The sequence below is a fragment of the Pleuronectes platessa genome, chromosome 2, assembly GCF_947347685.1.
Source record: "Pleuronectes platessa chromosome 2, fPlePla1.1, whole genome shotgun sequence".
Classification (NCBI taxonomy): Eukaryota; Metazoa; Chordata; class Actinopteri; order Pleuronectiformes; family Pleuronectidae; genus Pleuronectes; species Pleuronectes platessa.
In genome coordinates this window covers 27,460,986-27,477,974 of record NC_070627.1, presented here as the reverse complement: position 1 = coordinate 27,477,974, position 16,989 = coordinate 27,460,986, and positions in this window count along the sequence as shown.

Genomic DNA, 16,989 nt, shown 5'->3' with positions numbered 1-16,989 from the left:
ATTGTGTTAGTTCATTTTTTTAGATGTAGTTTTTTTAAGTAATATTTCATTGCAGGGACAAAAAACAAAAGAGAACCTTGCACTTTCAAACACAATCTCTAGGTCCATTTTTATTTATGGACTATATTATTTATTCCCTTACAACAACAGGATCTAGATTCACAGGAGGCTTCAGATAATTCCCTCCAAGCCTCGCAGCCCAACCACAAACACAAGAGAGGCCACCCACAAAAATGTTTCTAATAACAGCTCCAATCTGCACTGATAAGCCCAAAGCCAAGATAAATAAGAACACGCTCCTCTGCCAGCCTCCTAGTTTACACTGCAAATACTGCAGGAGTGTGCGAGGCAGTTGGTCAACACAGGTTAATATCCTGCTCTTGGAGTGTTTCATAAACCTGGTCCAGTGATTAGTTCAAACACCTCCTCTGAATATTGCTGTTCTTTACACTGAAGAGGTATTCAGTTGGAGAAAAGGGTTTCTTTTAAAAAATTGCAGTCATCTATCAACTCTCCAAAGAGAAAACTGATCAAGTAATGGCCAATTCAACTTTAAAATCTAACTATTTCCAATTCTTAAACACCTGTCTGTTAGATCTCCTAAAACTGATTTCTTCTGGAATTTTGAAGTGAAGTGACTGTGCACGTGCTAACACCCTAAATTCATTATCACCTATGATTTGTACTTGTTGAACGGATGAAACAGATCCTTGAACTCGTTTTGTTTATCAAACACAGAGCTTGGTAAAATATCTGCCACATCAGAGGGAGGAAAAAAACGTCTGGCCAGTCTGAGAGGGGAATTAACAGGAAACACAAAGTCGTGTGTCGAAAGACAACTGATGGAACGGAAGCAGAGCTGTGCTTTGTTGGCCGGTCAGGTGTCATCTCTCCCCTGACCCCTGGTTAAGCTTTAAGACAGCACACACCTTAACGTGGCCGATTAGAGAACATGTTCACACACACAGACACACACAGACACACACAGACACACACACACAAACACACCTGTTTCATTTGTTTGAAACATTGTCACTTAAGACAGACAACATTGTGTCTTCATAAATTTAAAATAATAAAATGTCTCTATGTAGCTGAAAGACTCTTTGGATCATTTGGATTAAGTGTGTAGCCACACTGATGCAATAGGTCACCTGTTTTTAGTTTATTGGATAAATTGCCATAAATGTTTTACAGACAGTTATTGTCTCCTGGGGTTGAATCCGGCAGACTTTAGATAAAAAGTGTCATCCATCAACAGGTCAAAAGTCTCTTACTTACAAAGCATGTTACCATGCTAACATGTACATCCTAACCAGATCAAGTGTTGCATGAAATGTTTCAGAAGGTTTAGAGTTCTCTACAAGCTGTCATCTGAATATATTAAATCTATGTACTTTTTTATTGTTTCAGGTCCAATTATTGTCACTTTATATAACCTTATAGCTATGACCTTCAACAGAAAGAAGGATTTTAGATAACAGATGTATGATTCTAGTTTTTTTCCCATTATTTTTAAGTTGGAAATATGTATCAAGCCTTTACCAGATTCATATTTTTGGAGAGGAGTTGTCTGCACATTCAGTCACCTCAACAATGAAAATGAAGCAAGGAATTCGAGTTTAGCCCCCTTAAAACAAGTTGAGCTACTCTCCAAATGCTGTGTATACTTTGGCAAATTGGACGTTTAACATATTAACCATTAACAGTTTAAAATACACTTAGATACTGTATATAAATAAGTGCAAACCTCTCGATAAATTTAAATCACTAAATCTGATAAAAAATTTAAAATAACTCAACTACAATTATTTAACACTAAATAACAGTTTCAGTTTATAACACAGTAAAATACTCCAGCTCCAAAGTCTCCATCGATTGTCTCCCCCAACCGGGACCAGGGACGCCCACACTGCGTCGATGTGCTCGACATGGGGTCATGCAATCAGTCAAACACGGAGCAACCCTCTGCTTTGATATGTTCACCACGTGTCGGAAAATGCTTCATCAAATTTCTCGTGTTTCTCTCTTCACAGGGTATTGTTTTCACACAATTACCTCACATCTCAGTGTCAGAATTCTTTCCCAGCCACACATTCGACTGTGTAGCTTTGGCAGTTCGTTGTCGTGTCGACTGCAGTTTGAGGTAGCTACTAGCTGTAGGCTAATTTTACATGCTGCCAGAGCCATGCAGAGAGTAGCCAGAGTTGAGTGTTTCCTTACCTAGGCATGTGCGTTTATGTTGCCTGTACGCAGTAGCTATTCCACAAAGAGCTCAGACACCGAGATCTGTGCTATGATTGAGACCAGCACGTACCAGCCTTGGAGGAACCTGTGCCTGGTTGGCATTGGATTTCCACACCCAGCCTTTCTTCTGGTGTCTGCTGAAGAGAGTAGCCCCACTTGAATGAGAAATGCTACATAAAAAATTAGACAAAATGTAAATGGAATAAGAAAAAAAGAAGTCCTCTAAAGTGAGTGATGATAGCCAACTCTGCTAGGTAGCACTTCAATCGGATTTGTTGAGTGATAAACTAAAGAATAAATAGAATCAAACAGATTATTTCAAACATATGGCAGACGTGCTAAGTAGTTCCAAACCCTAGAGACGTAATATCAAGTAAGCACAAGCAGGAGGACAAGCTCCCAAGAAAAGCCCTTCATCTTTTCTGTATGCAGAGATTATGATCTACAGAATCTTCGCATCAACGCAACCATGAGTCCCGGGAATGCCCAGACTCTTCAACACAGCATCGCATGTAAGAATCAATATGAAGTTTCTCTATGGTCTATAGCTCACTACCTGTTTATCCCCCATCACACAGCACATTCACTTTCATGATGGGACCCCTACCTTCGTGTCCCATAGCCACTGAAGCATACACCTGACTGAGTATTCCACAACCTCTGGAGAACGCCGAATGAAAACAACTCAGCTGGACAGAATCACACTTTTGATGAATTACATTTTGCTTTGCTCAAAGTATTTCATGGGAAAACAAATCCTTCCATCTAGTTTCCTGACTTAAAGAAACAGTCAAACGCTATAACAAAACACATCGATTGGGCTCTTTTAAGGTTAAATGGCAGTAACTAGCATGGGGGCAAATGCATAAATTAGCCTGAAATAGGGCAGGTTTACTAGGTCTAAATTAATTAAGAGCTACAATATGATGATGTAATGTGTGAATTCTTTGTATTCATTAAGGTGTAAGTGCAAAAATCTGGATTATTAGTGTTAGGATGTCTTGTCTGGCTTTTTGTCACTGACTACGATTACATGGACACCAATATTCCTACAGTCGACTTTATTCCACCAGTTATAAAACCCCACCCCTGAATAATTTAATGTAGGATGTTACTATATATATATATATATATATATATATATATATATATAGTATATATATAGTATATATTGAAATTGCTGCAACTCTATATTTTTCCATTTTATTAACACCCAGGGGATGTGTGACTTTTGTATGTCGATGTTGGAAAATGCTGTGAAAACTCCAATAGGACATTATTATATGATTAAGATGTGTACACAATGTGACTTCAGTCATCTAAATTCATTATTGCTTACTATGAGTATTACCTTAGTTAGTCAAGTAAATCAGTTGATGCTGTCTATATGGCCGTGTCCAATTCAGACTATTGGTTAATAATGTTGATATCAGGATATCGGTGTCCATGTGAACAGTCACAGATTTTTGTATATATGCTAAAAACTTTTGCTCATTGTGACAAACCCACAGGAGTCTCTCAGCTCTACACTGCTTTGTAGCCTCTCTCTACTCTGGTCTTCTGTCCAATACACCCACAACAACACTGTTTCCACCTGCAGCAGGCCACTGTTTGCAGTCAAATAAATCGGATAAATCCATCATCCAATTTGTTCTGACAATCAAAAATCTGGACTTATATTGGCATATTGACTCCAAAATGAATGAGTGTTGGTCCTTTTCTGCCGGATACATTCACTATGCTAACTCTATATATAAAGGAAAAATTTCAACATTGCATGTTTTTCTGCATTTATGTGGCCAATACTTAATACTCCTTTCACTACCAGCTGCCACAAGTGGATATTGTAGGAAGACAACCAGGTGTAAACTGCATCAATTAACTGTAATGAAAAACGTTTATGAATTCAGTTTGCAGCATGTGTTTTCAAATCTGTTTAAGTACAAAGTAGTTTACAACATTATTGAGAGAAAGTTATAGCCTATCATGCAAGTTTGGATCCTATGCTGTAGGTTGGCTTTGGCCTCGTTCTGCTGTACCTGGGTCACAATAAAGCAACCCAACACATTTCCTACACTTTATACCAAAGTGAAGGAAGGTCTGTAGCCGCTATAAGGTGGTAGACTTCCCCAGACTCTGCTGACTGAGGGCATGACGGAAACATATTTGTCTGAAAACTGAAAGTATGAAAACAGGCACTCCGCGGCAGGGGAGGTCTGGGACAATAATTCAGGCCACACTTCCCGCAAAGGACCAGAACCATTTGGGTTATATCACTCCCCCCTGCCATCTTTTTAGTGATGTCATCTTTTCCTAAAGAATCACCATTTCTGTTGCTACAACCAAAACAGTGAAAATATGATATTCCTAAACGCTTTTACTTTCAAAATTTAGATTTACCTGATATTGTCTGGGTGAAAATCTGAGATGGTAAACCATGATTGTGAAGTGAAATTATTCTGTGAAAACAGGTCGTTTCTCAAATTCCCATTGTCACACAAAAGATGCTGTGAAATCTTCAAAGTTTACAAAACAGATGGTTGCTTAATGTCGTGATTTTTAGCAAATAGTTCAGATAAATATGAAAACTAACTGATGACAAGGTAATTTGTTGCTATTTGTATTGTATTAATGTCTTATTTAATATATAAATAAAACCAATAGTAAAAACTTTAAGAAACATTGTTTGTCTTCTGTAGCTGTGTTGTGTGATTAGCAGCACACTAAACCATTCACATTGATGTATTTAACTCCAGCACTATGTTAATTGATCAGAGCCATGAATCCTGTATCTACATACAGAAAGACATACACAGGTAGATTTTACTTTACCAATATTTACGTCATTCAAATATTTATGATATTTACTTGTGTCCGAAGGGGGAACGGGTGAGGGGCTTGTTTTGAGTAGGAGGAAAAGGGTGAGAGAGGGGTGGGAGTGGGAGGCTGGGGCAAGGAGGGGAGGAGCTGGTGAGGTAAGAATGGGTGAAGGGAAAAGGTTTAGAGGTTTCAGGACAAACTACTATCTCCTCATCCCTCTCTTCTTTGTGCAATGATTGTTTGCTGGTTCTGGTACGAGTTCTCCTTTTATTAGTGTCACTCATTATGAGCTGGTTCTTGTTTGTGAGCTCATCCTCCGGCCTCCTCTGTCCGACCTTCAGCAGGTTGACCTTCTCCTTCAGAGCCCGGTTCTCCTTCTCTCTGCTCCAGCTTGTCTCGGGCTGAGGTGGCTCCTGGTGCAGACTTGCTTCCAGAGTTTTTCATGTGGCCTGACACTCAGTGAGCTCGACCAGGCAGTCCATGTGGGCTTTGCAAGCACACCGTTTCTTGGTCTCTTTTCTTATGAGAGCATCTTTGTCTTTTAGCTGGTCATGCAACTGCCCCACCTGCTCCTTCAGAGACGATTTTCCATCTTTAAGAGCCATAATCTCACCCATGGCTCGGAGGAGTTCAGCTTTGAGGATCGTCACAAGGTCTTGTTGCTGCATGGTTCACAATGGGGACAATATCTTGATGAAGCTTTATAGAAACTCAAGTTCAAAAAGCAGTTTTCTTTCGTCTGCTCAGTTGTTTGTTGTCTTCTTGTCGGTTGGTGGTTGTCGAGGACTCGTTCTCGCAAGAAACTTCTGCTCTCCTCTGGATCTTAGAGGCAAATGATGGTTGTCTGCAGGTGTGTAAGATTTTGGTGAAATTCATTTATTGATAGACATTCAATACAAAATTATTGAGAGAGAGAGAGAGAGAGAGAGAGAGAGAGAGAGAGAGAGAGAGAGAGAGAGAGAGAGAGAGAGAGAGAGAGAGAGAGAGAGAGAGAGAGAGAGAGAGAGAGAGAGAGAGAGAGAGAGAGAGAGAGAGAGAGAGAGAGAGAGAGAGGAGAGAGAGAGAGAGAGAGATGTTTTGATTTGAATTTGAATCTGATTGACTGTTGTCTTTTGGACTTTGCCTTAAATACTGTAGTAAGATACCACGGTTAATCTTCCCACTGTTACAAAAAAAAAAACACTCACATTGACGTCTGGTCGAAATAAACCCTTAATCCTTCCAGTGGTATAGGGAGTTTTTCCACACTGCCTCACTCTGCCTGGCCTAGGCGAGCTGACACTACTTAGCATCATGCTATCAGCTATCACTCATTCATTTAAATAGGAACATAAAATGCCAAGAATACCACAGTAATCAAAGGTAAGCAGCAAAAAACACAAGACAAGCCATCAACAATATTCCCAAATGTGTCATGAAAGCAACCACCCTCCGAAAACGAGTTGGTGCAACTCAAGGGTTTTTCCCATTTGAATTAATACATTTCACAACAACCAGCACAGAAACCAGCACACTATCAATCAACATTTAACAACAGCAGGTAACAGCAGCAGCTTCAAACTTTAAAGTAGCTTCATTTCAATTGAGCCTCAATTGTATAGGTTAGCGTGCTGGATAAATACAGACTTCAAGAGAGTGAGACATCACTTACCTGACACATGGTCAGAGTGGAATAACATACTTTAACAGTATCTAAGGCAAAGTCAAAAAGACAACAGCCCATCAGAGGTCGCCCGTTCAAGATGCCCAATAGTTTGTCCTGTTGTCACAGCCACAGTGGAGTTATGATGGACTGTCACTGTTTTTTCAATAATTTATTTCGGTAAATACTTTCTTTTACACTAACTCATGAAGATATTTTGATGACTACATTTGACTAACATTTGAAATAATAATAATAATGTTGTAAATAATGTTATTTATTACCATTTAATTATATGTTTAAAACTCTTTAAAACACTTGTAGTTGCTTTTGTCTTTGTGTGTGTAAAATAATCCTTTATTAGCCCTTAGTCCCACAATTTGCCAGTTGCCATGAAGACAGTGTTACTTAATGTTCAGAAACATAACGGCTGGGTAGATGTGGCTGGTCTTCTACGGCTGTATCCAACCATAACAACGTGACTTTCAGCTGTGTTTACCAAAGAGATCGTCAATGCACCAGAATGAGACCGATGATAGGCCTGGTCGCGTATCACTCAAAGTGCAGTCAGCCAATCAAAAGGAGGGGCTCATAAAGAATTAATGCGGTAGCGAAAACAGCCTCTTCAGTCTGGAGGACCAGACAGAGGCAGAAGAGAAGACATAGAAATACACATTGTAGCAGTTTTTGGGACTTTAAACAACTGATATATCATCCTAGGGTACCAATACCTCAAATTAAAGCCCAGAAAGGTTTAAAATATGGGCCATTTGATGTCATTCATCAGAAACACCATCCTTTTATACACCTCTAGGTAAATCAGTGTCAGGGACCACTTAATAATTAATCTGCTGACTTGATCGACTGAAACAGTCAATAAACCAAGTGGCCATGCCCACTGAGTACTAAAGGCACCTGAGAATGACCAAATCCCAGAGTAGCATTTTAAGTGTCAACACTCATAAAGCCTAAGGCATAGCTCAGAGTAAACACGTTTTTTAGTGGGGAGATCATCCATCATAGCAATTGGAAAACTGGGTCAGAAGAACCACTCTGATGGTCGATCAAATGACACAAACCTGCAGAGAATATTGAGAACAACATTTAAAGTTATATTGCACATAAGTCCTCAACCATTAAGTCAGATATGAGAGACTAAAACCATACATGGTCATTACACTCTCATTTTTGAGAGGATCTGCCACAGGTCCTGCAACATTTGACCTTTTAGATAAAATGATAAATCTTGGGCAGTTTGAAGGTGTTCAGAGAAATCAAACGACTGTTGTTGCCATCACTCTAAAGTCATCTTTCGTATGTCCTGTAAACTAAGAGCTTTTGAAAAAGGAGAAGAGGGAATTACCACAGTGCCCCGGGGGCTAAGACAGAGCTGATAATAGCTGCACTGCACTCATCATGGCATGCAGTGAGTAATTAAAAAGCTACCTGTATTTTCTTGCTGCCGTACAAAAGGAATGAACCAGTCTGACGGTCAAGGTGAGGAGCTGTTAACCACTTTCAGATTTTTTATTTTTAGGAGATTAATACATTAAAATCTCCGTTTTCAGAAGTTGCAAAAATGTTAGGATATGACACTGGGCATATTAGTTGTGTTTAACACTTGTTAAACGTTTACATAAGTAAACAGATAAACAGTCTGATGTGTGTGTTTCTCAGCGAGTTTAAGATTTATTATGTCCTTAAGAGGTCAACTAAAATCAATCAGTTTCCCTTTAAAGCTTGAATGATTTTATAATGTATGGCTCCTTCTGGTAAATGACAAAAACAGATAAATTGGTATAGACAACATATCTGTCACCCTCAGTCCCAGAAATGTCAACATGTGGAGGTTTAAAAGTTTAATGCTGAGATTTGACATAATACAATGAATGGCGGGATGCAGGTGTGAACTATTGACCGTCTGATGCTGAGGTGAGATCTAATTTCCTGCATGGAGTGTAGTGGCACACATCATTTATTACTTTTATTGTTCACTTAGTGGCGCTGGAGAACATACATCAAACAATAATTATAACTCTGCACATCAAGTGTAGACCACAACATGAAAACTTAATGCACATCAAATGATGATTGTCACACAAAGTCTACTTCCTGTTCCCAGAGGGTGGTAGTATAACTATGACTGAATATTGGTATGCAAATGTCTTCTGGTTTGGGGAACAACGTTATCAAACATGACAGTATTTAGTTGTATTGTTGTAATTTCCTGTTTCATGATGGTACCACGCTGCCTGGGCTGCACTGGGCAATTAAAACCCACTACATCAAAGTATCATATGAAAATAGGGGACTTCCTGCTGCCACTAGGTGGAGCTATAGCTGTAACCGAATCTTAGCATGTTGATGTCTTCAGGCCAAAAATCTTAATACAAATATGTGGTTTGGGGCAACAAGCACCTGTGTCAAGGCAAAATCCTGGAAATTGGCCATATCACCATCGACTGTGGTCAGCTGGTCAACAATAACTCAGAAACATCATAGTTTAGCACTGCAGAGGTCATATGATTAGAATTTGCCAATTTGCTTTAATTGTCTAGGAGGAGTTTGTTAAAGTACAGCAACTGTGAAGGGCAAAAACTGCATCAACATTGCATAGATATTAAAAAATGGCTGACTTCCTGTTCGATTCAGGGTACATATTATATTATCTTTAAAGTTATCAGGAATTGTGGTATCTTCAGAGAAGTTGTGATAAAGTAAACTCCATAATGCAATTCAAAGAATCTAAAAGTAAACTTCTCTGCAGATGTGGCCGCTTTGTTCCTGAAGACTGAAACATATCGTGGTGAGTCCAGCTTTGAGCTTTCTAATCGCAGCTCTGGAGTGACCTGTGGCTGGTTCCGCTGACCTGAAGATCAAAGCAGCTCAGTTCACCTGTGTGAGCATCACTTGTTGAGTACAAAGGCCCACGCTGTCAGCCCGACCCTCGCTGTAGCTGACCTGAGGCATCCAAGCCGACTCAGACGTGAACCCACCCAGCCTCAACAAACACACTGTTAGGTAACTTCAAACACAGCACTCAGTTCTGAACTTCATTACCTCACATGAAAGACAAAGATTTGTCTTCCCTTTGAGCCAGATGCTCCGTTTGATGCAATGCACTGAACTATAAGGGCACAGTGCAGGTTGGATTCTTGACAATCAGACCCAGGTCTGTCACATTACATTATGTTATGTGATTGTACAGTAGGACACAATTTCAGTAAGCTCAGAATATTAATGATACTCTTTCTGAAGAGATTTCTTTGGCTCCTGCAGGGATTTAGCTTTTATAAAGCCATCTGCAAAGGTAATGTCCTCATTACACACCGCTGTTGATATAAATGGGGGAGCCCACCTCCTGATGTTTCTGTTACAACAGCTCTTACGAAGCAGTTACTCTTTAGTGAACGTGGGAAGCAAAACATTTCAGAGTTGGGCGGGAGATCATTTTTCTCACTTAGCCAGAGGAGCAGTACAGATCTGTGTGAAGCAGAATGGGGGTTTGAAAATGACCTGTCAAGCCACTAAAATCCAAAATAACACTTTTATTTGGACGTCATTGGAATGCACCATTCCCAGTCCTTTAGCTTCAAGACGTGGCTCTCACAAACACATTAACATGACTGCATTCTGATAAAACAGAAGAAGGTTCCAAAAACAAATGGCTCAGAGTTTGATTGTGCAGCAAATATGTTAGTTTCCAGCAGAAACAGAGCAATGTGAATGTTCATATTTCTGCCCATACAATAAACTTTGAGCTCTGATTTGAAGCTCCTGAGAAAGTTGTAGGCAGAAATATCTTTAGCAGCTGAATACTTCACTATGTTTTGTGGCTGGTCACCAAAGCTGCCAGTCAGTCCGTCTGCTGCTGGAAACACGTTCTGATTAGAGCTGGAAGACTGAATCAAAACAAATGGCTGCAGGATGCAAAAATCAAAACAATGATCTGAATTTCACTTAAGGTCTGCAGACCTCAGGGCAACTGAAGGTTCATTCCCAGCAAACAACTGACTTTCACATTACATCTAAATCTACGACCCCAAAACACATTACTAAAAACTGCAAGAAGACGACTTTTCTGTGACTCACCCGCTGGTGTATCTCTTGCTGGACACTCTAGTCACCTGCAGTGGGAGCACTGGTTGTTTAGTGTTAGACATGTACACGACCAGTCATTTCAATTGGTACGAATAAATGATTGGTCATGTTTATTAAAGTCCTGGGAGGGCAAAAGACATCTTTTTTTCAGACTTTAATTCATCAGGACGTGTGATAAGATAAAATAAAAAGTATTTCAAAAACAATTTACCAAACCTGCATTAAATCCCTCTTTGACATGCAGTGATAACTGCAGCTTTAAAGAAAAATGAAAGGCTGCCACATGCATTCCACTGAAACAGTTCACTTCAGGATAATTTCTCTTGTTTATGTCTGTAAGAGTTCTGTAAGTAAAGTATGAGAATCTGAACTTTTCTCTCAACAGTCGCCAAAATGCTGCTCATTGTGGGAACTGTTGGCTTTCTCTATACATTTTAATGCCTTGACTTTATTATGTTATAATTTGGACCTTTTATTTTAGTTAGCACTTTTTAACCTGGTTTTCATACTTGCTTTTCAAATTAAGTTATTATTATTAATATTATTATTATATAATTATTATTATTCATTCTAACTAGCGAAATGGTTTTTTATTGAGTTGTGATTCATACTCTTTTGGCATACTTTACTAATGTATATGGGAGTTTTTTGTGGTTTATACAGTTCATTTGAACAGCCCCGTTCATGTTGAAAACATGAAAATGAACCTAACAGTGATAAGCTACATGTCAGCCACATTCCCTGAAGGCCGGAAACAAGTATGTTAAGGAATGATGAAGTGAGCTTTCAAGTCTCTCGCCCTCTCTTTACTGTCAGTGCCGCAGGGAAAGTTAGTGCTTGGTATGTCAGGGAAAGTCTCTCCCTTCCTCTGGTCATATATCCATGTACATAATGTGTTGGCAATCATTCCTCTTGGTTACCAAAGCAGTTAACAGACAGGGATTTACATGTTTGACTATTTTCAGCACAAACCACAAAGCCTCCATAATGTTTCATAGTTAAAGGTGCACTCAGTAAAATTGTATTGGTTCCCTGCAAATGATGACCATAATCATCAGCGAGATTTTGCAAGTGTTGTCGATTGTAATCACTCCTCTATTTCCTCAAATTATGGTCATTATGAAAGAAGAAATGTATGTTTTTTCAAATTGACCGCCATTGTGTTGTAACTGGGAATGGTCCAGTCGCCCATGCACACTCAGTTCACTTAATACTCTCGAACCAAAAGAAACATTTGTGTTACAAAGTGGAGGGTTTTGAAAAATATCTGTAGCATTGTGTGGTTAGATACAGTGCAGCCGTGCCTCCACTTTGTCCCAGTAGTGAGCACGGGACTGCAAGAACTAAAAATCTTCCCTGGTGCTCCCAAATATTCCAAAATGAGCCACACAAGGCAGCAACTTTCTCTCTGTTATGAACCCAGTAGAAAAGTCATTGTAATGGTGTCCACCTTTCTCTGAACATCAATTAGGTGGATATGTAGCAATAAAGGATGCAGCTGATGTTACCTGAGACAGACGGACAGCTATGCCTGAACTTTTGAGATTCTGACAAAACCCGCAAGGCGCTGCACGGATTGTTAGTCATGTTTGTCAGGATACAAGGTGCAAGCTGCTGCAACTGTCTACACAGGAGGTCACAATGTGAGCGTCATTATCCTGGCCCCTCTCTCCCCCTTCTCCGTACCTTCCCTCTCTTCCTCTGCCAGAGGTTTCTTCCACCTTCACCAAAGTGCTTGCTCATTGTGGGAACTGTTGGGTTTCCTCTATAATTTTGTCTTTCTCGACCTTACTATGTAAAGTGCCTTGAGATGGTGTATGCTGTGATTTAGCGCTCTACAAATAAGATTGAATTTGTCAAAAGTTTAGGCGAGCTCTAGAAAAATGATTTTACAACATAATCAGGATTTTAAAAGTCGCTTTTGTAGCAATTCTTCTCATGTCAAGTCATTGTGCTTATTGTGATAATGAAAGTGACTCACTGCCATTGCTGTTGGTAACTCTTACCATTAATGACATTACAGTGTAAGATTGCAGATGGTAGGCTATATCCTGAGCTGATAAGGGAAGCATGTTTTATTTGATTTATTTCTTTATTTTATTGAACATCCAGGTAGATGCAAGCTACAACTTGTGTTGTTACAGTTTATTCTCATAACATTTAGCTTACTGTTGTGCTTTTCTTTTCAATGTAGTTCTTTGAGTGAAAGACCTTTCTCTTTTCACACTTTATGTTGATATGTCAGCATTTTATTAAAAAATGTGTACTACTTCCTCCCACTACGCAAATTTGAAGCCAATATATCCCTGATTGATCGATTACATCATCGGAGCACAAGTGATTGGGGAGATGTTGTCAAAGTTCCAGAGAAACATCCATCTGACCATCTGCAAATTAATCTTAGCTGTCATCTTACCATCTGACCTTAAAGCATCATATAACAAATTGAAGCCAAAGTTACAGGAACCATAAAAAAAATGTCATCCACTAACAAGGAGCCACCAGAGGGCAATCCGGATGTTTTAACTTTACTCCTGGGGAGCTGTCCATCTTAATGTACTCTGAGATTACACATTCAAACCTTATTGTGATCTCTGTTACAACTTGCGTATGATGAATTTCCTCAAAATACAACAATGTTAGGCCTCTGGTGTGATATACTGAACATTTCCCATCTGGCAATGCTGTCAAGTTACCTGCAAGTTGGCACATCTCAGCAGTCAAAAAGTTGCAAGCACTTAAAATGGAAGTAAATAGACCTGGCTTGATTTTCATCATGTTAAAGTAAGAACATATATATGTATATATATATATATATATAAACATCCGTCTACACATGCCCCGTAATGGCTCATATATATATATATATGTGAGCCATTACGGGGCATGTGTAGACAACTGGATTAATGAAAATAAGTGCATATCTGATCCATCAGATTCATATGAGATGGATGTTTTTCAATCTGTGCACCTTTCCACATACACTGTATAATTAAGACGAGCAGTGAGGAGTGATTATTATAAAAAATGAGGATAGGAACAGGCCTATCCAAGAAAAACACACAGGCACTTCAAATAGTATTTTATCATGATTGCAGTTATGACAGAGAGGAGTTAATCAAAATGAGGCACTGCTTGTCACATCAAGGAATATTCCAAAGCACATATTAACCTGAGAAGGCTCAGATAAGTATGACTAATCGTGAGTGTGCTGACAATTACGAGGTATGCGGCGCAGTAAACAAAACCGGGATCTTGCGCAAACAGAAGCCGTTTGATTTCTGAGTAGGTTTAATAGACAAACACGGGCCTCACACACTGGCACGGTGCGATAAAAGAGGATTTGCGTGGCTCTATGATTAGACAGAGGTAGAACATCATATAATCAGCCAATGAGAGGCTTCATTAAACTTCAGACAAGCTCTGGTGTCACAGAGGGAGTTCTCTGCTTTGGAAGAAACACATCACACCTATCCATGGAAAAGCTGACTCATGATTTCACACTGAGTCTGCATGATAACCATCAAATAATAACTTGGACTGACACCAGTGCAGTGTGTATTGCGATTAGAGCGGGCATGGAATCAGTGGCGTGGCTGTGTGGTGAGGAAGCCCCTGTGAGAAGATGGGGAATGTGTTTGCTCTCACGTGCTGGAATGGAAAAAGTGGCCATGCATTTGATGTGCTGACGCTCAGACAGGTTACGCAAGTGTGTTGAGCAAGTGAACATTCTTTCAGCAGCACACTGTGGCTGCAGGATTCGTGCAGTGTGCTGCCCCCTATTGTCAACCTGCAGCTCAATGATGTCAGAGCAGAGAAAGTTAACCTGAGGGGGTTAGTTGCATTAAGGGGCCAAACTGGGGCGAACAAATGAAAATGAGGAACAAATATTAAATGATATCAGTATATATCTGCAATTTGTATGTCCAGATAGTCCACAGTCATCGACATATTGTGACACATTAAACCACTGGACACTAAAATGTCCACCCCTCCTATATTATAGCAAGAGGCACCATCTGAAAGGAACTCTGTTTATTTCTTCCAGTCTTCTTTTTTGTACTTTTAGTTGATTGCGTATCTTTGTCATTGTTTTGCACCTATTTCCTTGAACCTATATCATTTTATATCTAACTGAAGTCATTTTGGATCCTTATTTAGTTGTTTTGCAGCACTTTATGGCAAGAGTGCATATCAGTGGTCGTTTTGTGTGTTATAGTGGTTGTATTGTTTCTCTTAATGCTCAGTTTGCATCAACTATGTTGTCACATATCATCCTTTTGTTATATTGTGCAGTACCAGGCATCCAGAGTTTGTGTGACATCACAATGATTTCAAAGCTGTTACCCCTATTTTAACATATAACTTTGGGTCTGGTTCTCGTGGTTTCTTCCAGTTGTTGAGGGAGTTTTGGGGCAACCCTACCCTTTTTCTATTGGCTCACAGATGTTGTCTACAGTCAGTCCACTCTTGAACCAACTGCAGTCAGCACTGCACAATTGAAGCACCAGGAAATGAGCAAGAATAACAAAATACTCCATCGAACTCCTGACTACCCACCGCACTGCACCACCCAGCCACAGCAGGTGCTGTCAGCATGCAGTTATGATGCTGAGAAGTGTGGAGTTCTGAGCTTGAAGCAGATTGAAGTTTGTCCACGGCACAGTGCTGCTGCTCCGAGCCACGTCTCCATCTACAAGTCAGAGCTGAGCTCCACTGTCTTCACGTCTCCATTTACAATGAAAGCACAGGCCTGAATGCTCAACGTCAAGGTCACTTATCACTTTGTGAAATGCATTGCTTTCATTTCATTGCCTAAGCGCTGATGTTTCTTTTCTCATTAGAGTTTCACTGATGTTTTACTTTTTATGTCAATCCTAATATCTTTGTAATAGAGCTGCAAGGAATCTGTCTTTTGCTTTGTCTTTTGCACCTTAAGGCGATAAAATTCTTTCAGTTGACATTTATATTTCACGTATACTTTAATGGTCACCTTGAGATTCTGCAGTGAAACCGTTCAACTATTATTTAAAGGTTGGCAGCTCTATAAAGAGGGATAACCTCATTGTTCAATACATATTTGTTGGCAGATGTTACCATCTCTTTATTCGTATTGTCATTGTTGAACCAACAGCACAGTACCAGTTGACTTAGACTGTGTATTAATGTAACCATCTGGATTGTCTGTCTGTTTGTGATACATCAGAAATGCCTGGAGACATTTTTTGAAAATTTTCCACAAAAAAAAAATTGATTTGAGGATAATCTTATAAGAAAACACATGATTGCCCATAAGTTACAACTCACACACTCAGTATGACACAATGTTAAATAAATGTCTAGAAGGATAAGTGTCTGCACTTTTGTCAAAGGTCAACTTCATTGTGACATCACAGTGTTCTGCAGTCAAATTTTTCTGGCCCTGATTCAACACCATATCTCAGAAACAGAAGAGAAGAGTGTGACCATGACTATAGTCATTATTATTAACCTGAAGAGGGGTAATATTGTTTGTAATATTGTGAGAAATAATTTAGCTTCTGGACATTTCTGGACATTCTCATGCCGAGATTTTAAATCTGAAAAAAGTCAGCAATTCAAAGACGCTGAATTTAGGTAAGGACAAAACCTGGAAACAGCAAATGTGCCTCTGTGGTGTGAGAGAAAAAACGAAACTAATATGTTTTATATATTCGTGGCTCTTCTGGTTTGAAACCTACCATCAAAATATTGTGAAGTTGCCGCTGTTTGGTGGATGTGGTGAAGTGAACCCAGGGCGTTAGCAGAATAATGTTTCCGGAGGCCTGCTTGTCCTCCTGTTACAGTGACGAGGTGGGACCTCCTCACATATGTTTAGTGGTCTTGAAAACCTTTTAAAGCTAAGACACCTAATCAGAGATCACACCCCAACATGCGTGGGATGCCCCCTCAATCACCGGATGTGTTTGGGCTTCAGCAGAGAGGGAAGGGGCCACCCAGTGCAGACCAGTGTCACCACTGTGCTGGCTGAGCAGTTTCCTTGGCAAGCTCTGTATCATAAAACACAGCAGGCCACACCATCCACTGACTCATGTGATAAATACCCCTCACAAGGCTTCTGTACTGTCTGTTGAGGTGAACTGGTGTTGATCATTTAAATAGGTTCAGTTTCATTATTTGGTTACAGTCTGACTGGGACT